Source organism: Dasypus novemcinctus, chromosome X, assembly GCF_030445035.2.
Source record: "Dasypus novemcinctus isolate mDasNov1 chromosome X, mDasNov1.1.hap2, whole genome shotgun sequence".
Classification (NCBI taxonomy): Eukaryota; Metazoa; Chordata; class Mammalia; order Cingulata; family Dasypodidae; genus Dasypus; species Dasypus novemcinctus.
The window spans coordinates 27606450-27612335 of NC_080704.1; the positions used below are offsets into that span (position 1 = coordinate 27606450).

At 42.7% G+C, this 5886-nt stretch overlaps 1 pseudogene; it reads right to left on the bottom strand.

The window, feature by feature from the left end:
- Window positions 1-339: 339 nt before the first annotated feature.
- Window positions 340-1021, bottom strand: LOC101411796 (max-interacting protein 1 pseudogene; annotated as a pseudogene).
- Window positions 1022-5886: the final 4865 nt, after the last annotated feature.

A 5886-nucleotide genomic window follows, 5' to 3' on the forward strand; every position in this document is an offset into this window, starting at 1 on the left:
CGTAATTCTATCTTTAAACGTGTCTACTCAATACTGTGTGAGCAACCTGGAAAAGAAAAAGAGGGTGGAATCTCCAATGTCCTCTTTTCAATCAACAAAATAAAATCAAGGAAATTTCATGCAAGCTTTCAGCTGCCATTAGAAATTGTGATTTTTTCCAATAGGAATATTTGTTCTGCTGGGGAAGCTCTGCCCCACATTTTGCTAAGAATTTGCTTGCATGCAGTTCTTCTGGCCATTGTGTCATCAAGTATAGTTTTGTTTAGTTTTAAAGAGGAGACTGTATCATGAACCCAATTGAAGAGATTGACTTGAACTGGCCCACTGAATAGTGTTACGTCATGCTGGCTTCCAGGAAGTAAAGGAAAGCTTGACACTGGACTAGAGTGACCCTCTTCTCTCGCAAGACTCTGCAGGCTGCAGTGGTCTTCCATGTCACTGATACTGGTGGGATTGATATTGTCCACTTCTCCTTGAGAGACCTCTGTGTTTCAATATCCACTTCAATTTCCTCTCGCTCTGGATCAGAAAGATCTGAAGAAGTAGTTGATCCAATGCTATCCCTTCATACTCATTCCATTGCCTGAGGACCCTGTGGCTGTTCAATCGCTGCTTGAAAAAGCTCTGTTCTCCTGCCAAGTTCTTGAGCTGGCGCTGGCTCTGGCTCTTCCTCTGGGCTTCTTCAAGTTTCTTGATGGGTGCTTTGGCTTTGTTGAGTGAACCAAGTGATGTGTGCCTTGTGCAGTCTGGCCCAAGTGGAAGCAGAACTTTTAAGCATTCTAAACACAGGCGCAGACGAACTCCTTGATTCTTTTCTGGCTTATAATATGTAGACCTGTTGGCAGAGCTGGTGTTACAGCTTCCACTGTTCTGTGCCCAGCTCAGCCTCCGTGGGGGCTTTGAATGCTGCAGCCAGGGGTTGGGCATGGAGGGGAACATTGAAGCATTGTCCTATTACACACTCTCACCCCCCATGCTCCCCAAACTCAGCTATTTCCAGCAGACGCTGCACGTGGACCATCCACACAGCATTGGTCTGCTCCCAGTTTGTTTTCCTCTCAGTGTGAGCTTTCTCTTAACTCTTCTTTCACATTTTTCATCTTTTTTCCCTTTTATATTGTGTTCCAAGAAAATCACTCAGAAAAAATTTGCTCTTCAGCTAGAGTTTTTTACATTTGAAATGTTTGTTTTTCCAAATCTTTAATTGCGCTGTTTCTTAATAGCTGATTCTTGTTTTATGAATGTGATAGCCTCTCTAGTCTTTCTCCAGATATTAATTTTAATCAATTTTAAGCCATCTTCTGTTTATCACATCTACTCTTAAAAATTTTAAGTCAGGACCGCATGTGATTCATTTATTTCAAGGCATCCATCCAAAAAAATCTAGGTCAGCAGCCAAAATTCATGACAAGTAATTTACAGCTTTAGTCTCTTGAGAAAAGCCAAAGAGGAAATGCATTTTTTATGCCTATCTAACATCTTAAGTATCCCTTCTTCCCACTGCTGCCTACACAGCTAGCATTTGGTCTCTGAAAATCTCTCCCACCATCATTTTCCACCCCCTCCCCCCAAACCCCCTCTAATATCTAGTCCATATGGATTTTTTTTTCTTTGCCTGTCTTCTTCCCAAACTTGTTATATCCAGGTTCTTTACTTTTTATCTCCTTCTTGTGCATTATCTGTGGGTTCTCCACGACAAAGCAAAACCCAAAAGCTGTAAAATGCAGACGAATCTTTCTCCCTTAGAAACTAAGGCAGTGAGGGAAGATTGTGAATGATCTACTACAAAATTTTTTTGTCCCTTTTCCATTTTCTCCAAGGATGTATTTGGAGGTCTGTGTAAAGAGAATCCCAGTGTTTAATAGTGGCACCCAGAGACTACTTCTCCTACAGTTCAATCTCCAGCCTTCTCCTGCTGGGGTGAGTTTAGTTACTTCTTGACATCCTGGAGACTCTGCCAGACTGAGCCTGAGTCCATCATGATTCTATCTCACAAACCTTAGAGCCACGGAGTGGCAGATACTCCGAAACTGTTGCCCTGTGTAATATGAAAATGCGAATGTGTTCACCAAATAGACAGCGGCATGACTGCAGGCTGCTGCAGCATGACCTTCCTTTTTACAACTTGAAGCAAACTCAGGCCACGTAGAATTTTCCCCCAGTGTTTGGAGGTAGTGTTTTAGGTTTCATTTCACATTTGTCTGAGTTTCCAAAATGCCAGGGCCCGAGTGGCCAAATAATCACTGCCACCCCCTTTGTGTGATTCATCTTCAACTGTGCAGTCTCCCAGGTGAACTCTTGGGAGGGGGAGCCCTGCTCCGATTTCAGGACCCTGCTTATCCAAACCACTTGGATCTGGCTTATCTTGGATCCCCTCTAGATCTACCGCAGAATTGTCAGTCTGAGCTTTATGACTTAATCTTGTTTTGGGAGGGCAAACTACGTGAACTCGTGGACTTCTTCCACTTAGTTTCACCAGCAGTGAGGAGGCAGAAGATTGTGATGAGGTCTAGGATAATTTAATCGATCCTGACAATAAATCAGGATTCCAGGTCCTTAATCTAGATCAGTGGTCCCCAACTCTAGCTGCACCATGCACTGGGAGCATTTGATAAGTTCCTCTGCCTGAGATCCAGCCCAGGCTAATTGAACGAGAGTCTCTGAGGCAGACGACTAGGCATCAGTATTTTTCCAAAGCTCCTCAGGTGATTCAATGTGTAGCCAAGGTCAGGAACCTCTGTTCCTGGCCTTCAGGTTTTGCTTTCTTCTTCCCCAGGAGATAACCACTGTAATAGTTGTTCCAGCCTGAACAAATAGATAGTGCCCTTTTCCTCTTCTCACCAACAAGGGCTAATAAATTGGACCTATGAATTGCAGCAACTGTTTATTCTGCCATTCTCTCTAGGGCTATGAAGCAAACCTCAAAACAAAAACAAGCAAAAAGGAACAATTTTGGTGACCTTGGGGCCATAGAGTCACTTAAGTGATGTGCAGCTCTTGGGGCTTCCACCCTTATACCGTTTCATTGGCAACGTCAGCTCACAGGTCAGTCTTAATCAGCTATCTTTAAGAGGCACTTCGTACTAATTTATGATGTTCCTGGTAGCATGTATTCCATACTAGTGGTTTCAAAGCCTAAAATCTCACAAGCCTCACAAAGGCTGCTAAATCCCAGGGGACTGATGGCTCTGGTGGCGCCTCATTGGTCCCTGAGAGAATGCAGGCATGTCGGTCACATACACACTGTCACCAGCCAAGAACAGCTTCAATTTCATAAGAAACTGGGCATCTTTGGAGGCTAGGTTTGCAGTGGCATCTGATTTACAACTTCAGACTTTCTTAATTTGGTAGACTTAGGTTATGCCAAATACGTTTGGTTCTCTCTCTGGTATATACAGTTCGAAACCGCATATTCTCCTGAAATTTGCCACTCTGATTCTGGACTTCATGATGTCCCTCTCTTGAACTCTCTGAGGTTAGAGTCAGACCTAACATAGTTTGGACCTGGGCAACTCCTGTTCTTTAACATCATTTTTTCTGATAGTCTGGTACTCATGGTGAAATGGTTTTCCTGTTCAGGTCTAACACAAAAGTTTTAATTTGAATTCTAGCAGACAACCACACCTTAAACCCCAAAAGATGGCTTGTAGCACCCCAAAATGTAATCCAGGTTCACTACCCATTGCCTTGTTGAGGAAGAGATGGGACAGTCAATAACTATCCTATGCATGAATTTTTCTTCTCTTTGTCTTCTACTCGGGGGAAAGGAAAGGTTTGTGAGTGATTGGAGAGGTAAAAGGTGGAGCATATCCATCCTCGCAGTCGGGCAAATACACAAATTGGTTCTTACCTTTACAATCCAAGATATATGGAGCCTAAGCAAGAGCTTGGAGTGTTGTCCCTCATCATTTCAACCCATTTGTGTTTCTGTGTCCAGCTAGTAGAGCTGAAGGACCATGAAATGGCCCTTGAACCATTTAGCCCTTCTATCTTCATCCCTTCCCCATATTTCTTGGTCATTTTATTACTTTCTATTCCCTCTCAGTGTTCCTGTCTCCTCTTCTGTCATGGGCTGTCAGCCCCACTGTACTCTACCCAGTTCCCCTGCTGTGTGGGGGGGAAGAAAGCTCTAGGCCCTGAAGGTGGAGATGGTGGGTGGAAGAGTCTATCATGGTGCTGTGAGGTCTGGGTGAAATTGTCATAAAGAAATCAGACATTCCTATGAAGGATAACTTTCTTTTGGGTCTATATTCTGAACGTAATTATACTGAAAGAGTTCACATCACCTTCTCAGCTTTTAATGACATTTTTAAAAGCCTCCTTCTGTTAGCTCAGCCTTGAGATGTTTCATGCTCCTCAAGGTAGGGAGCAGAAAACAAACAAAAACCCGCCCAAAACAGAACTCCCTCTCCCATGTCTAGTTCCTCTGTATTTCTTGTGTTGGCTGCGCTTGTTGCCTGTCTTTCAAGGCTTTGGATTTCCTCAGATGTTTAGAGATTTTTGTTTGGTTTGCTCATGCTTGTGTTTGAGAATTCCTGCTTGTCTGGCTGTGGATTCCGGTTTGGGTATTGGAGCTTGCTTGTAGGGTTATGGGGCAGGAGTGGGGATACTTGGCTGCCTCTCTCTCTTGGGGTTTGCTGGCTTCCTGAGGGCAGTTTTAGGTAGAGCTCAGCACAAACCCCTGGGTACAGGGGATACATGACAGAAAGAGAGATTTGAGCAAGAGAAATGCTTCACATGTATCGCCTTCGTATTAACAGCCCAGAAGCTCACTCCATGCGCCCCACACTCTAGCTGTTGCTTCTGAACATCCCATTTCCTCAGAGTTCTCTTGGGTTTGTTTGGCTCACAGATTTGATCATACCTTCTATTTTTTTCTTCAGGAATTCCTCAACATTTCTGGTTTTCAGTCTTTTGCTTTCTAGTGGTGTTATACATAAATATTTTAAAAAGGTTTTTTTCCTGTTATTTCCAGGCATTTGGAAAGAATTTAGGTGCATGTGATCAGTTTGCAATTTTATCCAAATGCCAGGAAACTGCCTTGAAAGGGTGTAGACACCTACAGGAGTCAGCTCTTCCCCATCACTGACTTTTATGTCCAAGCGAAGGGGACATGGAAAATATTCAGGTGTGCGATAAGGAATTACTTTTATCAATGAATTTCAAAATTTTTCAACTGTGACCTCTAAGAAGAAATACACGTTTACACAGAAACTCATTCTGTGATGCACACACCAGACATACATAAATATAACTGAGACAAGAGTGTCACTAAACAATGTTTACCCTATGTGCAATGAATTGTGATCTTTTTATTGTATTCTATTTCATTTAAACATTGACTTATCACAATCCACCAAGTTGATCTTATGACCCACTAGTAAGCCACTTCCTAAAGGTTGAAAAACACTGCTAGATGACCTTTAACATTATCATACCCCAGAAAGTCTATCCACATGAAGAAAGAGTTCAAGGTGAACAACTGGTGCATTGTGAACAGTTCAGCCATTTTTCTGGAAGTACAATATTTTGTTAGGCACAAATGGCAACATGACGTTTGAATTTATTAGTCGTGATGTTGAGTCGAGGTGCCCTTAATTTCAAATAACTGCTCTCCTAGTTGGTAATATTCAGAGCCTGGCATCTATGCAAAAGCTTTATATATTGTCAGGATACAGTGAGTCACGATGCATGTCAAAATCTGCCACACATTTTCAAAAAGAAAATCACGGAAATCACTCAGGCTGTAAGAGTATCATATTATTTTTCTTGGAAATCGGTCATCAGTCTGGTACACGTGATAATTCCCATGAACAAAAACCTTCGATTGGCTGCTTAGATTCCTTTATTGCCAGGGTGGGCTGAATCCCGAAATGCCATTCTCCC